The sequence below is a fragment of the Rhamphochromis longiceps genome, linkage group LG15 (genome assembly GCF_057381845.1).
Source record: "Rhamphochromis longiceps isolate RC_006_pf linkage group LG15, R_longiceps_female_GT1.1, whole genome shotgun sequence".
NCBI classification, from domain to species: domain Eukaryota; kingdom Metazoa; phylum Chordata; class Actinopteri; order Cichliformes; family Cichlidae; genus Rhamphochromis; species Rhamphochromis longiceps.
Window position 1 is genome coordinate 24,631,330 of NC_140571.1, and position 22,747 is coordinate 24,654,076.

The 22,747-nt window shown below is 43.8% G+C and overlaps 1 protein-coding gene across 3 annotated transcripts in view; it reads left to right on the forward strand.

Annotated features, from left to right (window-relative positions):
* Positions 1–22,747, forward strand: part of hivep2a (HIVEP zinc finger 2a) — a 121,759-nt gene that overhangs the window by 6,086 nt on the left and 92,926 nt on the right. For all 3 annotated transcript variants that reach the window (XM_085381190.1, XM_085381189.1, XM_085381191.1), the window contains exon 2: positions 5,611–5,661. The gene's annotated coding sequence lies outside the window, so the exon portion shown is untranslated. The remainder of the gene's footprint in view (positions 1–5,610; positions 5,662–22,747) is intronic.

Below are 22,747 nucleotides of genomic sequence, written 5' to 3' on the forward strand. Positions count from 1 at the left end.
CTCTGCCTCTCCTCCTGTCTCTTCGTCTGTCTCACCGCTGACTGTGCTGCAGCCGGTTCGCTGCAGACGTGTTAGGTTAGCATTTGCTGTCAATTATCACAGTGCACACATCATAGCTGGAGAATTTGAAATGACTGCAGATGTATGGCATGGTGTGAAGACATAACCCCTTCACACATACAGATGCACACAGCTTTCATTGTAGCTGGGACTCACTGGTGTGCAGGGTGTTCATTCGGAACTGATTCGCTGGTAAAAGCATGCACGTGCACATGAACCTATAGACCCTAATATAAAGAGTAAATATTGTATTTTTGACTGATAAACAGTTTGAAAAGTTGAAAGAGAACCAAATAGGGTTACATCTAGTAGTTCGTTCTCATATTTCATATTTTACTGCCAAAAAATACATTCCACATGTCATAGTTCAGTGAAAAAATAGCCGCTGATATTCAGATTATATCATTTAACCTTGCTGGATTTCACTCCATGAGAAAAGATTTGACAATAGGAACTTTGTTCCACTCTGTATATTGTTGTCCTTTGCCTCACTCACTCTGTTGTTGTACTACCATTGTATGAGACACCTCAGAGTGGATTATTACTAACAAAGAAGTGCACAATTTGCTTTGCAACATAATGCACCCACAGCACGCTAACACTGCGCTCAGCGAACGGCACACTGAACTCGTATAAAGTTTATCTCATTGCATTGTGCTGCTTTTGAATGCAATTGCACAATTTTTCCCTGTGTGTGTGTGAGTGTGTGCGATCACCTGAGAGCTGTAAAGGAACCTGTGAGCGCTCTGGTGACCGAGGTCCTGACAGCGACGGGTGAATTATTAAGACACATCCACACATATGCACACACAAAGCCTAATGAGGTGGTTGACTGGGTGTACCAGATAAATCGTTCCACAGTGGTTTAGTTTCATACCGTTATACACGTGGAGGAGTGGAGGACTGGAGGAGGTGAAGAAAGAAGGGAAAAAGGAGAACAGTGTGCGAGCATGTCATGTGCTGGGACATTAGTTGTCCCTCAGCCAATCAGCGATGAACTCTTTATTGTCCATTGGTCCATATCAGCCAGTTATATTGCAGGTTTTTAAACAAAAAGGTAGAGGGAGGGGGAAAAGAGGCTGATATTGAAATCTAATCTCTTTTTACGCAAAGTCAGGCGCTGAACATGCTGTGGGCTGTGCGTGTTTTTGTGTGTGTGTTTGCGGCTTTTCAAATGGACATAGCGATGCTACAGAAATAAATGGAGAGAAGGAGAAAGAGAGACCTTTACTCAAACTGGCCTACTTTCTCAGCAGCTTGTAATTAGTCTCACTTCATGCATTTATGCATCAGACAGTGGAGCTAAATCAGTGTTTTGTAATCAGGAAATCCCAGATGACACCACCGTCATCCTGTTCTCCTTTACTGTACTCTACACTGCCAATTTGACAACTTAAACTATAGTTGAATAATTTTGAATATCATTGTAAAAGCTGCTGTTTTCTGTCATGACACTGTATGCTATAAGGGCCTGAAATCAAATACAACACCTTCTCTGCCAACATGTCTTCTATAACTGTACACTGGATGCCTTTGGACTTGTGATCAGACAGAATTTGATCACCTTACACTTATATGCAGTTTTACTGGCATATTTTCTCAGTTTTTGGAGACATTTGGAAAGATTTAAAGGTGATCTATATGCTGCTCTTTCTTCTTATTCTTGGACTGTTTATACCGAGTCTTGCTGCAGCCCTGTACTTCATCCCAACCAGTTTCAGCTCCTTTCTGAGGCCATCTCCCTTTTCAATGTACTTAGGCATGTAGACATGGTCCAGACAACCTGCAAGCTGAAGTTCAATCTAAGCATCAGAATAAGGAAGAAAGGTGATTTAAGTGACTTTTTGTTACTATCAAACTGCAGATTTACAGGGATTTTCCCACACAACTATCTCCAGTGAACAGCAGTCGTAAATGCCTCGTAGATGTCAGAGGTCAGACAAGAAGGCCACAATAACCACTTGTTATAACCAAGAGCATCTCTGAATGCATTACAAATTGAAGCTTGAAGTACTGTAGATGGGCTACAGCAGCAGAAGACCACACTGTCTGCCACTCTTGTTAGCTAAGAACAGGAAATTGAGGTTACAGTTCACACCAGCTCACCAAAAAAGGGAAAAGCACGAGGGGGCAAGAGGGGTGTGTAATCCAGTACTAGCAACGTGTACCTAATAAAGTGGTCAGTGAACAGTAAATAGTAAATACAAGTCTTTCATATCATGAGTGTAGTAGGAATTATTTCTTACTTCACAAGTAAGATGACACAGTCAAACTCCTGCTTTCATTAACACCCAGACGCTCGCTTGTATTGATTTTTTTTTTAATCTTAGATGTCTAAGTATGATAATATGATTTAAAATGATTAAAAATCTGTGATCTCAAACACCAACATACATCCCTTTCTGATGTTAGTCACTCAGAATTTACTGCCGCTATTTTGTGCCGACGCTCTGCAGTCATACCGGGAGTATTTAAATATCTGCACCCACAGAAACGAAACCCGAACCAGAATACATTGCAATGAGTGTTTGCACAATTAAAAACTTCTCACTTTCTCTCACTGGGAAACTCTCACTTTCATACTTCACTGATGAGTCCAAGTGTAGGTAAAACCCTGCTGAACCCTGGCATTTTCTCTGGGGGGTGTCCAGAGGCATTTTGGGAAATGTAGTCAATCCAAGTGACGAAGGTTGGACAGATTTAGGGCAAGCAGATAAACTTTAAATGGTAAATTATGATGAAAATGATTAAAAAACGATTACTCGAATGAGAAAAACATTGCAAACTGATTATGTGTAATCCATATGAGGGTTTTTCCCCCTTAAAGCTCATTACAAAAGATCTACCACAAATGTCTGGGTTTTTAAAAATCATAATAATTGAACTATGCATTGATATTTACTTTTACAGCTTAATCTAACCTGTGTTTTTCATCAAAAGTTAATGCAAATCTGTAAGAACAAACTTCGTTAAACACTCTAGCTGGTATCGGTGTGCCGTTCCCAGGCTTTGTTTGCCCAGTCTGATATTATCACAGTGAAAACACAGAGACAGCTGCTACTGTAGGTTTAGGGTGAGTGATTTGCATATCCATACAAAAGATAAAAACACTTCAGAAAATATCTGGGGATGAAAAAAAAATCCAATCTCAGCAGGTGAGACTAAACAGAAACCCCAGTGGGCTTAAAAAAAATAAAACAATGGAAAAACATCACATCCAAAGAAAAAAGTGACAAAAGAAAAGTGAAAATCAAGATGACAAACAGATGACATGAGTGATCTGAAGCTCTAAGACAGAATGTCGTGTGTTTTTATTTGCTTATTGCTGGATTCATTGTGGGGTTTGATATGGCAGTGTCAAATGTTCCCAATCCTCTAAGATGGCAGCAGAGACTTCAGCTACTGAAGACGTGTTTTTAGGAATTTATGATTACAAACCACAGGATCAGCATGTCACCTCTGCTGTTCTGAAGATATTACAGAAGCATTGCTGCTGTGTGTTTTTAGCTGACACCCATTTCAATTCTACGCTGATATTCATGCGCCGAGAGTGTCTTATAACTTTCTCACCTTCAAAAACGACTGAAAATGTGAGACGTCCTCAAACCTGAACAGTTTTCAATTGTCAGTAACTGCTGAAATAACACAAATGCACTTTTGTTTCCCACGCACTCACCTGGCAGGCTTGCCAATTATGGTAAACGACACCTTAGTATATTTAATGACTTATTTCTCATTTTTATTAATTTATAAGTGCGCAGACCCTTTGCTCTCTTTGCTCAGTGATATTAAGAAATATAGGACAGAAACCTCCTTAGAACTAGGAAAAAATCAGTCATTGCCGATTCCCTTAAATCTTTGGATTGCATATAGATCGCAAGGCAGTTGCACAGGGTGCCTTGTGTAACTCAGATGGACTGCAGTCAGTCTTGTGGGCAAGAGTTTTTGAAAATAACTGCTGTCTAGTTTCTAAATGCAGAAGAACTGTTAACACGCTGGAGTCAGACTGAGTCAGTCTGTGCCGATGAGTCTGGTCTGTGATGGCTCTCTTTGGAATTGGACACTTGACTCAGTTGGTTGCCAACTAGTTGTATTTTGGTTATGATCCTATACCAAAGCAAGGCTGCCGAGTGTTTTGAGGGTGAGACGGCCAGAAAGTAATAATTCCCTGCAACACTGAACTTTCATCAAGGAGAGTGGGGCTTGTGATTCATGTGGGGCCACTGTTTCTGAAGATTAATTGTCCTTCTAGATGGCTGAGAAATTTCTGTTTTGAGTTTGCATGTGCCTGCCTGGGTTTCCTCTGGGTGCTCCAGTTTCCTGTTACAGTCCAAAGACATGCTTGTTAGGTTAACTGGTGTTTCTAAATTGGCGGTAGGTGTGGTGTCGGTCTCCTGGGATAAACTTCTCCCCACCTCAGTCGGGGATTTAATCTGGTTCAGTACAACGCTGCTGCTGGATGAAAGACCTGGTTGACAACACGCATTCCAGTTCATCCCAAAAGTGTTTTATGGCCTTGATGTCAGCCAAGTGTTTTCACACCAAACTTGAAAACCATTTCCTCTTGAACCTGGCTTCATGTCTGGAGCCATTGTAATGCTGAAACAGAAAAGGGCCTTCCCCAAACTGTTGCCACAAAGTTAATCTATCTAAACTAAAAATCTTATTTGCTGTAGGGAAATAATTTTCATTGGATGTTTGTTAGGCGACCAACTGAAGGTTACCAAGTACTCTTCAGCAATACTCCAATTAAAACAGTAATTTATCATTTTTACACATCAGTTTAAAAGGCATGAAATAGACTCAGTGTAACTGCTTTAATTGGTGAGCTGTAGATTAGTGAGCTGTAAGGGAAATATTATTATTTCTACTCTTTTTTTCTCACCACTTGGCAGTCATCTTTGAAAAAACCCCAGGGCAGTTTTTTGTGGACCAAGAAGCCGTTCAGAAAGGAAAAGCTGCATATATAAAATTGCCAAATCTAATGAAAAAAAAAGAGAGTAATATTGCTTTAACTGCTCAAACGCAGATGACCGGCCTTTTAGGACAAGTGTGATACAAATGCCGTTTTTAGTATTTCTAAGGCCCCCCATAGATTTTGATTATTTATAACATGTCTGGTTTTGCTGGGTGTAGCCTAATCGACAAAGATGAACAAAAATATTGATTGTCATGTTTAACTCTCTGCCAAAAAGGAAATTTGCATGCTTTTTGAAGATTCTCCTGTTTTGAACTACAGGACAAGCAGCACTAAGCCAAAACTATGCAAATACTGCGGGTCACATCTTGGTGATAATGTGGCTTTGGGCAGTGGGTGGGTTAAACATCCCCCAGCCATGTTCATATTGTTGGTCCAGTGGGGGGCTTTTTTCACAACCGTACTGCGATACACACTGCATGGGCATTTGGCAATATGTCAGAAATCAGCATGACTCCAGTGCAGGAGGCAGCCATTTGTATGCATGTAGCACACAGAGTGTGTTTAAAACTGGCAGTTTTGCATAAGAGTGCCATCATGCTCTAATTCTGTCATCTGTCTTTCTCCTCTAGGGGCAATTTGTGGACTTGATAAACGGACCAGAAAGCAAACGGTTGCACCAGGTAGGATCCACAAACCTAATAACCACTGTGTACTTGTATATCGCGACTACCCGGTCGCAAAGTCTGACGTCACTAGCCGTGTCTGGGCCTAAACTCCGCTGCAGGTCCATATATCAAACGATCACTATGGCATTACTGAGAGTTGAAAAACTGTCTAAAGTCTTTCATCTTTAATAAAATGATCAGTGTCTGCTCTACCAGGTGTAACAACTGAGTTTAACATCCAGGCATCCATGAAAACGGAATTTATGACATTTAACGGAGTTAGAAGTTAGCAGGGAGTTAGCTCGCTAGCTTCTATCGAAATACAATATAGCATGTCCTGACTGCGGGGTTTTGGAAACAAATTAAAACGCACAGCTCTGTTCTCACTTCCAACATAAATGAAGACAGGAAACTAAACAGCAGTGACGTTTGTAGGGTTACTGGAGTTTGGCTAGCTGGTATATAATGATGTGCTACGTGACCGCTAGCGACACAGCTATGTTAGCATAATATAAACAAGCTAACCTTTTTCCACTCGATAAAAGTTAAAGTGAGTGTTCTCGGTGGTCAGGAACAAATGTAATCGCATGGCAGCATGCTGTAAAAGGACCAAACTTCAGCCAGGAGAACAACTGAGATAATCCATCCAAAATACGAGGTTAGTCATTCATATACTGCTGCATGCGCTGGGCTGTAGTTACATCCTAAGGTTTTAAAAACTGAGCTTAAATAAATGATTAGCGGTAATAAAAGCCGAGGGAGGTCAACGGTGATCACTGACTGTTTTAGGAGCTTTTTGAGATTAAATAGAAGAAAATACAAAACATTAAACATGTTAACAACACAAAAGCCATATTAAACGCAGACTACTTTAGGCCCGGAAGTAGGATTCGTCACGTCATCACTTAACGACCGGATAGTGTAAAATAATATATGACATCCAGTCATTGCGCACAAAATAGAGTAATTTATGAGCTAGTTTAGGTAAAACATTTCGGGTACAATGAATAGAGGTCAATTTTGACAAGTCAGTGATTATCTATGAAGATATTTAAAACTCAGTAATATAAATAAATTTATAGCTCAGGTGACATTTTGCCCTTTAAGCCAGCTTCTAGTGACTGGTTGCCTATTGCAATATCAAAAGTAGTAGCAGTCACCACAGCATGCTTTATATTCTACGGCAAGAACCCTATAATAATACAGAGAAAACCCAACAATTACACAACCTCTTATGAGCAAAGACGTGGCAACAGCGGAAAGGAAAAACTCCCCAATAAGAAGATAGTCAGAGATGTCCATATAAGGACATCCTCTCTTTGTCGTCAAATCACTCAGCATAAAAGGAGCATTTCGACCAGTCTGAAGCCAAAACTTCTGCCACATGGATTATTTGAACTTACACTGACCTCATTATTTGAAACTTTGGCCATGTTTAATATGAGCATCCACAACTTTAACAGACTCTATATGGCAGATAATAAGGAAAAGTACAGTAGGTCACTTTAATTAAAAAAAAAAAAGTCAAGAAAACTGTTTAAAAATGCAGTTTGTGTAGAAAAAATGTTGAAAATAGTTGAAAATATTTCAACTATCTGTGCAAGAGTAGAGTTTTCATTTAAGAAGTCGTGCTTCTCTGCAATAATAACCGTCTTTTAAAATGGCTGATTCTTCTGTGATGAGCGAGAGAGGGAGGCTCATAAAGAAAAAACAGACGGTAAGACAAGGAGCCATTTGAGCTGTTTTCATTTAACCAGAATTACTCTCAACTGTTTCCTCCCGGCTGGTTGCCGGGGAAACTGGCCAGCTTCGTTATTGGAGGTGCGACCTCAGCTGGGAGTGCAAATGATAGAGCTCACTTTAACGTTCCCGCTGCCTGCAGTCACATTTCTGTGACTCTCTTTCATTAACATGCTTTGTACTGTTTGGTAAATGATCTAATTTTCCTCCTCGCACGCACAATAATCAGGTCGAGCTTTTGTTTGCCAAGACCAAAGTTTTGCGAGCTGAGCTGATTATGGTGAGTAAAGGCAGAAGCAGACGCTGTGTTAGGATCCAAATCCAACGGAAATCCAACGGAAATGTATACCCATCTCTTCTAACTCTGCTTTCACAATGATGGCCAATCTGCCTGAAAAATGAAATAAAATAATATTTGGTGTAATAAAAGCAAACATATACCCCAGGCTGGCAGCAGTGGTTTGTATCATAGCAAGAAGTGCAGAATTGCCAGACATCATATGCATGTCACTGATTCTCAGATTTTGTCATCTCAAACTGGAATTACTGCCCTGAGGTTTTATACCTTTACCAAACAAGTCAAGTTACAGCTTATCTTCATGTCTCTGTTTGAGCTTCTGAGTTCATGATGACATCACCTCATCGCATTTTACTGGAACTGTCATTAACAGACATCAACTGACAGAAGGCGTGGCTTTTTCTGTTGATATACAAAAAAAAATCCAAAAAAACAAATGAGGCTTATGTAAAAAAAAAGAAAAAAACAAACAAACTTACATCATATATATATATATATATGTATATATATATATATATATATATATATATATATATATATATATATATATATATATATATATATATATATATATTGCCCGTAGTGCTGCATTAATCATGGCAGCACAAGAACAAGCTCTGAGTACAAGATCCATAGAGGCTGGGGTCTATCACACCAGGCAAGACCCCAGGTGCAGGCTGTGTAAAGATGCCCCAGAAACAATCCAGCACATAACAGCAGGGTGCAAGATGCTAGCAGGCAAGGCATACATGGAACGCCATAACCAAGTGGCCGGCATAGTGTACAGGAACATCTGTGCCGAGTATAACCTGGAAGTCCCGAGGTCAAAATGGGAGATGCCCCCAAGGGTGGTGGAGAATGACCGAGCTAAGATCCTGTGGGACTTCCAGATACAGACGGACAAAATGGTGGTGGCTAACCAACCGGACATAGTGGTGGTAGACAAACAGAAGAAGACGGCCGTAGTGATCGATGTAGCGGTTCCGAATGACAGCAATATCAGGAAGAAGGAACACGAGAAGCTGGAGAAATACCAAGGGCTCAGAGAAGAGCTCGAGAGGATGTGGAGGGTGAAGGTAACGGTGGTCCCCGTGGTAATCGGAGCACTAGGTGCGGTGACTCCCAAGCTAGGCGAGTGGCTCCAGCAGATCCCGGGAACAACATCGGAGATCTCTGTCCAGAAGAGCGCAGTCCTGGGAACAGCTAAGATACTGCGCAGGACCCTCAAGCTCCCAGGCCTCTGGTAGAGGACCCGAGCTTGAAGGATAAACCGCCCGCAGGGGCGTGCTGGGTGTTTTTTTTATATATATATGTGTGTGTGTGTGTGTGTGTGTGTGTGTGTGTACCAGAAAATTGTTCATGCCAGTTGTTGAGGACAAATATACTTTTTCTAAGACTAAACACAAGAAAATAACAAATGTCTTTTGCATGGCTTCTTATACAGTTTAATACCGAAACGTTTTGCAAGGATCTTGAGAATTAATTGTTGTACAGAATTAAACAAATCATTACTACTCAATAAATATAATCACAAATTTTGAATGCAAGAAAAAAAAACTTTGGCATTAATTTTATCCTTCTTGTTTAATTTTGAAAATGTCATATTTGCAAAGCCAAACAATTCTCAATATTACACAATTTTTCAATAGTTTTCAGCTGACAGTAATTATCACTTTAAGTCTCCTAAATTCAAAGTAAAGAAAAAAAATAAGTCAGCACACGTGTTGTTAAGATAATAATAATAATAATAGCAGTCTTGCCCACTCAGCAACCATCCTGGAAACTAGTTAAAGGCCCAGCTAGATTAAGAGCACAGTCGTTAAATTTTCAGGTTTTATTGACGTGGTCAATGTTTCTGGTTCATCCCACCAATGTGCTGAATAGATGGTGTTGTGAACACCAAATAAGAGGAAAATGAGGTGCTCTATAAGTTTACTATGATAAAGAGTAATTATGCTCCCCTGGCAATATATTTCCTGAAGCAGCTAAAGCAGATGACTGGCTGTTTAGGTGAAGCAGTGGGACAACAACTGTCATGCTAATGTCTCCGGTAATTCAGTGTTATTGGAAGCTGTCAGATCGTTCGTTCACGTTACTCATTTCTTTTCAATTGGGGATAATTTATCCAAAATTCAGGAGCAAGATCTCATAAACCCCTCTTCCAGTTGTATGTCTATAAATGCCTTCCCGCTTCGTGTGCCTGTTTATTGTCGTCATTGGTACCACAGGGATCTGCCTGGCTTGGGAAGCACCACTGATCCTCTGCGACGCCTTCCCCAAACCTCAGTGTAAGGCTTTAACTGAGGCCTAAAATCCATCTACCATTCCCTATCAGTAAGCATTGTATAACCCGTTTGAGGTTGTGGTCCTTGCCAATGATCTTTTATTTTATCAGGAAGTCAAACCAGAACATGCTAACAAAAGAGATTCTTAATCTGTCTTGTAAGACGCTGACGTAGGAAGCATAAACTTAGCATGTTGGGGTTTTTTAAAGAAGGGAAAGTACAAGTACTACACATAACTTCCCAATGCTGAACATGACACATTAGTTTTCTGCTAGTTGATGCCACGATCACAAAGAAACATGATGCTGAGTTTTTAAAAATCTTAAAGCGAGTGTGTAATCTTATGATTTTCTCTTAATCAAATAGAAATCTTGACATAATTTTTTATGCGATATTCTTGGCTTACCCTCTAAATAACATCCTCCACGGCCTCATATAGTGCAAGAAACTAGAAAAACACAGATGAACAATGCGTTCATTCCCTCAACGCACTACTACTGTGTGAAAAAAAAAAGATGATGTGCTTTGTAGCATCAAAAGACTGAATGCAGATCTTATTCCCGACCTTGTACTGCTGCTTTGTATTAAAATTAATATGCAAGTCAGGTCGAAAAAGATTTTTTTTGTGGGCCATTAATGTTTTAATGTAGTTGATATAAGCCCCTTTTCCAGTAATAATGGGAAGGTTAATGGTCAAGACACAGAAAACAGTCATAAGCACTAGCATCCCCTGACAATGATCACCAAGGACAAATGTTTTGCATTTGAGTTCAAAGCAGCGGAGTAGTAGAGTAAAGGAGCTGTGCAAGAATAGTGCTTGTGCTGGAAGAAAAATACTGATGCAGCAGTGACTATAAACAGATGGAGGATAATTCATGAAGGAGGACTCGTGAAGTGACTGCTGCGGTGAAGATTACACTAAAAATGATGGATGGAAGAAGTGTGTGGCTGAAGATTAGGGACTGGGCTTTTGCGTTCTTTGCTTTTCAAATGTGTGTTGGTTGCAAATATGATGGATAGCAGAAGAAACTGTGTGTGTGTGTGTGTGTGTGTGTGTGTGTGTGTGTGTGTGTGTGTGTGTGTGTGTGTGTGAGAGAGAGAGAGTCAGCGGTGTCACTTCCTCTTCCTGTGAAACAGGCGGCTTGGTATCAAGGATGAGATGAACTATGTAATCCAAAAATCCTCCGTCTTTCTCTTTTCTATCTCCCGCTGGCTCTCACATCATGCTTTCTTCTATAACTGTATGTGTTGTCACCCACGAGTCTTTGTTTCTGTGTGTGTGTGTGGTTGAGGCGGACCGTGCACAGAAATAGATCATGTAAAGCAGAGATTACTATCTGCACCTCAAAGCATAAACGTGTGGGCCTTTAAACTTCACACTGTGTCATTTCTGCACACACCAGGTTACACACTCATGCAAACAAACACAGAGCAGAAGACATGCACAGGATGTGCGTCAGTGCTTGCACAGGGTGCACTCAAAAATGCATATGATGTCTGCGTGTGCTTGTGCGTGTCAGGTGGTTTTTGAGGATATCGAAGGTGACAAATGTCAACGGCTGCACTAGACAGTTACAAGCTGTTCTGACAGCGTCTTCGTGCATGTCCGTTTTCTTGTGTGCGCGAATTTCTGTGAAAGAAACTGAATGCAAGTGGCACAAAGCACAAAAAAGTATTTCTTAGATTTTGGAGGGGTAATGTTGATGCAATTAACAACTTAACCTCTTAATATCCACCAGGCCACCTGAGCTAAGGTTCTCCTCGGTTTAAGGTCAGGGGTTGGGTTTTGTTGAAGAAGAAAAATGTAGAATGATGTTAGCTTGGCAGATTTAGTTTTAAAAGCTTTTATGTGTAGGTTTTCTAAACAGGTAAAAATTCCATAAAAAAGAGACAGTAGCTTAACCCTAAAATTCTCCCCACCTCTATGAGTCACTGGCGACTTAGTTGATATAAAGAGGTGAAAAAGGGGGATGGTACTGTGAGAACTGGAGGGCAGTTCTCTCTTTTTAGATTTCTTCCACATTGTGCAGTAGCTTCATTTGGCATAAAGCTAGCTTTTCATTTCTGTGAATGTTTACACAAACCTAAAATTGTGTCGATTTTGTAGCTATATGGCTTTTACACATGGCCTTTTTTGTATGTTAGGCTGTGGGATCTATGTTGTCTCTACCTTCTTTGTTTTTTCTTCCTATTTTAATGTCCAGCATTTACAAATACACGTTTTTGGTGATAAAAACAAGAAAAACAAATGAATGAGGAAATCAGTTTTTAGTTTTTTAAAGGTCATCACTTCCATGGAAACACTTTGGACAGCTGCCCCCTTTCCCCCTTGCACCTCAGACATTATTATTTAATTTTCTTCAGCTGGAGTTTATCCTGCAGATTGCAGACAGTGAGCACAAGCCCGTTGATTTAGGATGACTCCGATATATCAACATAAACACAGTGGCAAGAGCAAAACCGGCTGGTATGTATACGTCATAAATCTGGTGGTGATTTTATGTGCTCATTCTGTCACGGTTTGCGGGGCAAGCCGTGTGGAGTTGTAGAAAAGGACCCAAAAGGCGGCAGCTCTGGTGCAGGTGAATATTTATTTACAACGGTGGGCACAAAACAGCACTGGTGGAAAAACAAGAAACCGGAAACCTAAACTGGGTAAGCTAATAACACAAACCAGAAACGAGGATGCAGGGAGGTCCGGGGAAATACGCAAGAGACGCAGGGAGACCGAGGGGAAACAACACAGACGAACCAGCAACTACTATGACAGAAGACACAACTTAAATACACTCAGAGAACACAGGGGGATTACATACAGGTGGGGACACAGCTGGGAGTAATTAACATGGCGAGACTAGGGAGGCAAACTGAAAACACTCACATAAGACACAGACCTTCACAATAAAACAGGAACTTACACATGAAAGGACACAAACTAAGAAACGCGGACTAGATACAGGAACACACGGGCAGAACAGAGTAAACACTAACCAGAGGAAGAACAGAACCAAAATCGCGAAGAGAAAACACAAAACGCTGGGTCAAAAGGACCCAGGATCATGACAGTACCCCCCCCTCAAAGGCTGGCTCCAGACAGCCCAACAAGAAACAAAACAGCCAGAAAAAACAGAAAACAACCCGACCAGGGCGGGCGGCGGGGGCCCAGGAAGGAGGGCTCGAAGCAAAACAAAACCGGAGCACCAGAAGGCCAAAAGACAAAAACAAAAAACGAGCCCAAAACCAAAAGAAACGAAGCACACCAGAACACAGGAAAAAACAGAGTCCAAAACAGAAGAGTTCAGGGGGCCGACAGCACAGGAGTCCAAAACAGTTCAGGGGGCCGGCCAGGGGGCCGACAGCACAGGAGTCCAAAACAGTTCGGGGGGCCGGCCAGGGGGCCGACAGCACAGGAGTCCAAAACAGTTCGGGGGGCCGACCGTGCGGACGGCAACGGCGGCGACGTGGATACAGTTCGGGAGGCCGGCCGTGCGGACGGCAACGGCGGCCACTCAGGCGATGGCGGTCCGGGGGCCGGCCGTGCGGAAGGCAACGGCGGCCACTCAGGCGATGGCGGTCCGGGGGCCGGCCGTGCGGAAGGCAACGGCGGCGACGAAGGAGACCACGGAGCAGTTCAGGGGGCCGACCCCGACGGCGGTGACGTCCAGCAGGTGGCCCGGAAAATGGCCGGCGATATCGAGGTGCAGAACGAGGCTTGGGCGGCGGCATAACAGCCGCAGGACCAGGCGTGGCAGAAGCAGAGGCCGCAGGACCAGGCGTAGCAGAAGCAGAGGCCGCAGGACCAGGCGTAGCAGAAGCAGAGGCCGCAGGACCAGGCGTAGCAGAAGACTCTGATGAGGCCGGACCAGACGAGGATGAAGACTCTGATGAGGCCGGACCAGACGAGGATGAAGACTCTGATGAGGCCGGACCAGGCGAAGCACAGGCTGAAGCTGGACCAGGCGAGGACGAAGACTCGAATGAAGCCGGACCAGGCGACGACGAAGACTCGGATGAAGCTGGACCAGGCGACGACGAGGCGGCCGCAGGTGGCGGCTGGACAGGCTCCTCGGGCCCTCCAGCTGACGCGGCGTGAGGCTGGTGTGGTTCTCCGGAACCACCAGCTGACGAGGAAGGCTGCTGGACGGGCTCCTCGGGCCCCCCAGCTGAAACAGGAAACAAAGGCCGGAGCGGTCCGTCGGACCCTCCAGCGGAGACACGAGACGAAGGCCGGAGCAGTCCCTCGGACCCTCCAGCGGAGATACGAGACGAAGGCTGGACGGGCCCCTTGGACCCTCCAGCAGAAGCCATCACAAAGCCAGCAGGCATGGAGTCCACTGGCAGACATGAAGGAAATGGGTGCTGTGCTGAGCACTGGCCCTGCTCAGACAGCACTGACACGGGGCACTTCCCAGGTGGCTGCTTAAACTCCAGGGGTCCAGAATCAGCTGAGGACTGGGACCTAGCCTCTGGGGAAGCCCTGGAGCGGCAAACAGTGCCAATGGCGGCTGAACCATGAAAAGCACCTTGAGTAGGACTTAGGCTTTCTCCCTGCACGGAGTGAACGAGTGGAACCGGTAATGCTGGAGCCAGAGCTACTGGGGCCTGCGCTACAGGCGGCACTGGAGCCACTGGGGCCTGCGCTACAGGCGGCACTGGAGCCACTGGGGCCTGCGCTACAGGCGGCACTGGAGCCACTGGGGCCTGCGCTACAGGCGGCACTGGAGCCACTGGGGCCTGCGCTACAGGCGGCACTGGAGCCACTGGGGCCTGCAGCCACTGGGGCCTGCGCTACAGGCGGCACTGGAGCCACTGGGGCCTGCGTTACAGGCGGCACTGGAGCCACTGGGGCCTGCGTTACAGGCGGCACTGGAGCCACTGGGGCCTGCGTTACAGGCGGCACTGGAGCCACTGGGGCCTGCGCTACAGGCGGCACTGGAGACTGAGCTGAGGGTGGCACTGGAGACTGAGCTGAGGGTGGCACTGGAGACGGAGCTGAGGGTGGCACTGGAGACGGAGCTGAGGGTGGCACTGGAGACGGAGCTGAGGGTGGCACTGGAGACGGAGCTGAGGGTGGCACTGGAGACGGAGCTGAGGGTGGCACTGGCTGCGGGGGAGCTAACTGGGCTGAGAGTGGCTGCGCGGGAGCTAACTGGGCTGAGAGTGGCTGCGGGGGAGCTAACTGAGCTGAGAGTGGCTGCGGGGGAGGTGATATGCTGTTCACAAAGTCATCTGCCGCACAGAACACCGCCCCTGAATGAACAGTCATACAGTCCGCAAATGGAAAACAGTCCTCACTCACCACAGCCGGCGAATTAGAAGTCCGAACGTCCAGCTGTGGGGTGGCGCGCTTGCGGCGCGATCGGCGTTTCCTCCCCGCAGACGGCTCCGACGGGCCGGGCAAGATCGCATCCGGCGAGTCGGGCAGCGAGGCAGGAGTGGCTGAGAGAAGGTGGGGTGTGTGCCGGAGAAAAGCCTGTATGGTCGGAGGAAGTGAATTTAGTAGCCATGGCAGGCCGGAAAAGAGCCGTTGTAGCCGACCTTCCACGGCGCGGCGAAGCTCGTACGGAGGATTCTCCAGCCACAGCCCGAGGAGGATCTCCACATTGTAGCCGATGTCATCCTGGAGCTCCTCGGACGGATTGACTGCTGCTGGGTCCATGGTGGCTGGTTCGTTCTGTCACGGTTTGCGGGGCAAGCCGTGTGGAGTTGTAGAAAAGGACCCAAAAGGCGGCAGCTCTGGTGCAGGTGAATATTTATTTACAACGGTGGGCACAAAACAGCACTGGTGGAAAAACAAGAAACTGGGAGGTCCGGGGAAATACGCAAGAGACGCAGGGAGACCGAGGGGAAACAACACAGACGAACCAGCAACTACTATGACAGAAGACACAACTTAAATACACTCAGAGAACACAGGGGGATTACATACAGGTGGGGACACAGCTGGGAGTAATTAACATGACGAGACTAGGGAGGCAAACTGAAAACACTCACATAAGACACAGACCTTCACAATAAAACAGGAACTTACACATGAAAGGACACAAACTAAGAAACGCGGACTAGATACAGGAACACACGGGCAGAACAGAGTAAACACTAACCAGAGGAAGAACAGAACCAAAATCGCGAAGAGAAAACGCAAAACGCTGGGTCAAAAGGACCCAGGATCATGACACATTCATGTTTTGCGCAGGTTGAGAACATTTCTATGCACGTATTACTAAAAGTGGGTCATTGTTTGCTTGGCACAAGTTGATGGTAATGTACTCAAAACTGGAGCAGCAGTTTTCAAATTAAACCGCTGTTGATTCCCTGCTAGCTTTATTAATCTACAACACAAATAAACTTTTGTTCCTGACATTTCATGATACTACTTACCACACTAGCCTGGAATCCAGGCCTGACAGAAGGCTGCAACCTGCTCCATTTCTCTGTGGTGGAAAGTGGCAGACAAGCCATTCAGAAAGTAAAGATTTTATGTTGTACAATGAATCAATGAACTTCTGCACAGATGTGAGGACGGTAAAATGCGAAAAATGAAGGTCGCCGATACCAGTGCTGCTAATATTAGCCACACTTTTTTACCTAGTCTGACAAGACCACATAAACAAGTTAGAAAAAGTCCACAAAAGTGAGGTGAAATAATAAAAGGAAAATTTTAATTTAAAAAAAAGAGAACCAAATGGACACCATGCTAAACGGTGAGTTGGGAAGTAAGCAGATAAACCAGTAATGAACAGCAAACCAGTGAAAGCTTCACATCTGTTGAGTCATTGGTTAAAGCAGACAAGGAAGTGAGAGAAACACACCCGTCCACTATGACAAAATACTGTGCTCTCATAAAGACTGTAAAAAAAAAGGAGGTGAAGAGGAAGAAGTGTATGTTCTGTAACCATGGTGACCACAGCTTGGTACAGCGGATGCAAGCTGTGCCCTTGACAGCATCACATTGGAGAGTGAGTCTGATACACACACACACTTGTCGAGGGCAGACTGACGATCGTGTGTACTATGTCAGAGTGAGTGGTTGCCCTCCTGATGTCCGTGTGTGTGCATTCATCCATGTGCGTGTGTGTATGTGTGTGTATGTGCAGGGCATGAGTGAGATAACAGAGTGATGAATTTGAATAGCATTAGTGGGATATGAATATTGCCGAGACAACAGCAGTTAGTTTGGTTCCCATTTCCTCCATGTAACCAGAAGTCCACTGGCTTCTTTGTTTGTGCATTCAAATGGCATGGAAAGCAGTGTGTGTGTGTGTGTGTGTGTGTGTGTGTGTGTGTGTGTGTGTGTGTGTGTGTGTGTGTGTGTGGGGGGGAGAGAGAGAGAGAAAAATAGAGACAGGGAGAGTAATAGTGGTGTGTCTGAGTAAAGTGCGGTACAATAAAGAGTCTCAGTTTCGCTTCCGCATCGTTCCTCATGCAAATGACAGCTTTGTTGCGCTTGCAGCCTGCACATTTCCTGTACATGCTCTATATATGTGTGTGTGTGTGTGTGTGTGTGTGTGTGTGTGTGTGTGTGTGTGTGTGTGTGTGTGCGTGCGTGCGTGCGCGTGCGTGCGTGCGTGCGTGCGTGCGTGCGTGTGTGAGTCAGAGAAAGAGAAACTATACCCATCAAATTTAGCTCATGCATATCTGCATATATTAATCTATCCATGTGGTTTTACACTATTTCACCTTCTTTCAGTCTTCACTTCATCTCCGTTGCCAGTTTGGACAGGCGGTTGCCAGCACTGCACAGGTTTTGCATTTTTCTTCATATTCATTCAGAGATGCTGGTTTCAGGCTTTCGCCTTCTTGCCACTCATCCTTTGAATGGGATGATGCCTGCTGCTCCACTTTGTATGCGTTAAAGAATTGAAAAAAGTTCTGCTTTATTGCACCCGTGCTGCCACTAACCAATCAAATCGTGTTATGAATATGTGCTAATACATATGTACAGTCACTGGCCATGTTTATAATCTGAAAGCATCTTTAAACTTCCTGTAAACACAACACAAGTCATTTGTTCATTCACAAAGGTGACCTTCAGAGTGCAGTTTAAACCCTGTCAGGGACGATTCCTTTTCTTTTGCCATCGAGTCGAAGCATCACTCGTGGCCTGCAGAGTGACGTGGCGACTGCTCCGCTCAAGAGGTGTTCAGAAAAAATAACAGGATGTTTGTGGGAGGAAGAGCTGGAGTGATGAATGGAGAGAGGACAAGGTCAAGAGAGAGGGAGGAGGGATTGTAATTAGGCGTCCCCTGCTTTCTCCACCTCGAGTCGCCTCCTGTCACTTCCAACATCCTTTCGCTCCGTCTCTGCTTCCAGTTGATTTTTTGTAATCTTTCATTTTCCCTTTTAACTCCTTTCATCCCTTTGCCTTACCATCAATCTCTCTGCTTTCTTACCTTCAGCCAGTTTCTTTTTTCTCCTACTATCCATCCAGTTTCTCTTATCCTGATGGCTCCATCTTTCCCTTGCTCTGTCCTCAGTTTCCCCTTTCGCCCCTTCTCCTTCAGTTCCTCACTATGCTGCCCTTCTATCTTCTTAACATTTTCTCTACCTTTGCCTTTCTTTACCTCTCTGCCTGGTTTCTTTTTTCCTTTTTTGTTCCTTTATTCTAAATTGTTTATAATGATCTGTAATTTGTTACTCCTCCCTTCCATCTTCCTCTGCTCTTGCACCCCTTTCCTCCATCCCTCCGCTCTTCCTTTTTGCTTCTCTACCCCCTCCTTCATCTTTTCATCCCTCCATGATCTCCTCTGCCAGGGAGGAACAGGTGGCTCGCCTCTGCTGTGCCACTTGGTGGCTTCCTGCCTGAAACACAGAGAGCAATAGAGAGATTGTGGCCCATGTCAGTGCACTGCCTCTCCGGCTTATAACATGTGACGGACGGAAGGAGGAGGAGCGGGAGGAAATGGAAGAGGAGGAGGAGGGGTCCGTCTGAAGGCTGTGATTTCAGAGACTGAGGGAGAGAAAGCGAGCAGCAGGTGCTTCAGTGTGAAGCACTTGTAGAGGCGCACACATGCACTTAAAGATAAGAGCTACTGAGATACTTCTGTGCCCACACCAGCATGACATCATTTCCTGTCCTCACACTGTAACTCGGCACACTAAAGACCCTCTGGTGTTTGTCTCAAACTGGTAATTTAGCTGCTCTTTAACCCAGAAAGATTAGCTTAGAATAGGTCGTCTCTCTCACTTCCTCATTTGTTTTCCTTTTGAGTCCTTATTTCTTTTGCATCTCCATCTTTTGTCTTTAAGCTTCCTTTGTATAAAATAATATTTATCTCTGCACTTTTGTTCAGACATAATTATTATAAATAAACCTTAGAAATGAACATGAGCAAGTGCATGCTTTCAAAATAACATGCCCAATCTTCTCTCCTACCATCTCTTGTCTTTCCTTTGCACTATTTTTATTCCCCTGCTTTAATCTTAATCTTATGCCGTAGTTGCTAAAATTGACATATTCTTTAAAAGTGAAGGGATTGAGGTTGTTCCTGTAGCCACTAGGATTAGCTGCTGCTATAGTAGCTAGCCATCTCCATATGCATGGCATTAAGACCGATTAGCTCAACGCTAGCTCACTCACTCACTCTCAGAGTATTAAAGCTTAAAAGCTAGCACAGCTGGCTAGCACCTCTCGCACCTCTCGCATGTCAAGTGATGGGGGATTAGCACATGCTAACGATGGTTAGCTCTCTGGCAGGCTAAGAATTAGTGCTTCAAAGACGAAGTAAATCTGGCACGACCTGAAAATATGCTCCAGCTGAATGTTTTTGATGTCTTCAAAGCAGACATAAGTGTTTAACTATGGAGGTATGTATGTTTCTATGTATAATTACTGGTTAAGTCTTGGTAAAACAAGTGTCCCCTTTTCACATCTTAAAATGCCTATCAGCAAGGCACCACTTGAAGTAATAACAAAGAGAAAAAACAAACCAAGAAGAGGCTCAAATAAGTTCTTTCTTCACAATTTAATTCCAGTAAACAGATTAAATGTTCCTCTTCAGGTTCACAAAAAAACTACCCCCTTTTTTTATTTTTTATTTTATCTCTTAACACCCTTTCAAACCTTCATGGGATAAACGTCCATCATTGTGAAACTAAAATAAAGAACATTAGTCTCCAGGCATTTTAAAAACTCAAACTTTCTCTGGATGTTATATAAAGACTATCCAACAACAACAACACAAGTCACTCATACAAGACTAAAGCTGAGCAGCAGTTTATAGCAACAGTTACTGTGGTTTCCTGCAGTGCCATAGAATATTATCAATATTCCTGGTACCAAGTTTAAATGTAGCATGGCTATTTATTTGCAAAGACTAAACAGGCTAGATATAATGTTAACAAAAATGCATTTGCATGCACATTCACACTAATAGTAGCAGAGCTACCACACATGGCCTGCTTACAGGGGATTTATGATTCAGCAGGAACGTTACGCCGTAGCTAAGTCATAACCACAAACCTCTCTGAAATCATACACTGAAACCTGGCGTCTGCTTCCCTAGAAATGTAACACATTGAACCTACTATTGATATTGGCCTGTTTAATACTGTTCATTTCTTTTGTGCATTTCTGACTACCTTCTTTATCTACCCCCATGAAAACAACATCTGACGACCTCCCCTCTACCCTTAATGACGAACTAGGTATATATCAATAAAGATGTAGTTTGACAACCTTCAAAACCATTTCTGGCTTTTTTGAGAGTAGCTGCATAGGGAGAGACCACCCTCATTAAAATCAGACCCAAAGCTAATCATTTTGTTCTATAAACAGGCCTGAAATATGACAGAAACTGCTGAGTTAAGAAAACAGCTTAATCCTGGTGGATTTATTTATCATTTCCACGTACAAATGAAAGCTATATGTGGATATCTATATGTCTTTACATGTGTAAAATGATAATCCGTATTGGCAACACTATCCCCACTAAAGATGAAATATTCCAGCAATCAGTGTTTGACATAATGTGAGGTCTTGACTGATTAGTAATTCATGAGTTACTGTTGAGTTTAAAACAATACTGTGGAGGCAAAAGTGTGAATTGGTCTTTATTCAGATTATATTCACATGCATAGAGTGCATGAAGAATAGCCACACATGTTAATAGATTCTAGATCATGTTTTAATAGATATATACATTTTGAGATTAGTATTAGTATTTATAACATAATGTCACAGTTAACACTGCCATGTGGAGATTTTCTCAAGTCTAGCTAACACTTCCTGTGTGTTGCTATGTTTTAGACAATCAGTAGATTATTGAGATAATACAAGATGGAATTTAGTGACTTACACACATCTTACTAATCAGACTGCGTTGGGTCTGAGTGCAGTAATAAGTCAAAATATGAAATCCAATTCCAAAATACTGTGTAAGACAATAATCTCTAATAGTGTTTTGTAATATATTGCTGTTTTTTCCCCTTTAACTATCAATATTTGCTCTTATGTGTCACTCACCTCCATGTCAGCTGCTCTCCCATCACTCTCCACCCTCACTCTCTCTTTACCCTGAACACACCACAGCATCAGCATTAGAGTAAAATGTTGTCAGTAAACAGGTGGAGTTTGTTGCCATGATGTTCAGGGATAACTGATTAACTCTTTCTCACATGTATGGCGATGACTTTCTCAGACGCATTTCTGACAACAGCTGTGTTTCATTTCAGAGCAAAGTGCGACATTTTTTTTATCATGTCAAAGCAGACGCTGTGTTGTAACCGGGCATTTTTCTGAGCCCAGTGTTGCACTTGTGACCTGTCCAGCTGGGAGAAATCCACCCTGTCGGTCGCCTTAAGTTAGATAAGCGGTTATGGGAATGGATGGATAGATGGACATGGCACGACAGCTAAATTTAAATGTTCCCTCTTGTGTGCACGCTACTCATTACTGTTTGACGATAAATCCACATGGTCTGTGTCTAACTTTTCCTCACTAAGGTTTAAGTTCTAAAAGAAGTCGGAATATTTTGCATATGTTTATGCAAAATTGTCACATCCTATTACCGCCAATGCTGTACAGAGCCCTCCACTTTACCACAAACTCCCAGACTGTGTTTTTGTCCGCCTGCTTTTATAAACTATACTGCAAATTTCCCTTTTCCGACTAAAGTTTTGTGTACATTTTTACAGAAAATGTAACTAAAACGTGTCAGACTTCTCGAAAAAACAGAACTACTTCTTTTCTCTCTCCCTTCACATTTCAGCTTCTCCCCTCTTGTTGTCCAGCTCCTTTTCTCCTTTCATCACTCTGAGTGGTTCGCTCACTGTTTTTTCCACAACCCGTCCATCCCTCCATCCAGGCGTCTCCCTTCTTTCAGCCACTCAGTCCTTTTGCCTTCTGTTTCATCCATCACTCACTCTGATCCCAGTCTATCCCCCCTCCTCCTCTGCCACCTCCTCCTCCGCCTCTTCAAAGCTCTGTCTATCTGTCTCTGGATGCAGTCCTCTCCTCCCTTTCATCACCCTTTCCTCTCCTCCCTCTCCTCTCCTCCCCACTCTCTTCTCATCTCCTCTCCTCTGTTCTTGTCCTGTCTCAACTCGTTGGTCTCCTGTTTGTCTCCCCTGTGATGTGCTCCTCTCTCTTTTCTTCCTCCTTTCCTCCTCCTCTATTTTTTCTCCTTTTCTCCCCCATCTCCTGTTTTCCCCCTTCTCTCTTTTCAACTTCTTGCTTCCAGCTCCTTTCCCTTTAATCTGCTCTCTTTCCCCTCGCTTCTCCTCTTGTTTTCCCTCATTCTCTGACTAACTTTTCCTCCCTTGTCCTTTCTTTTCCTCT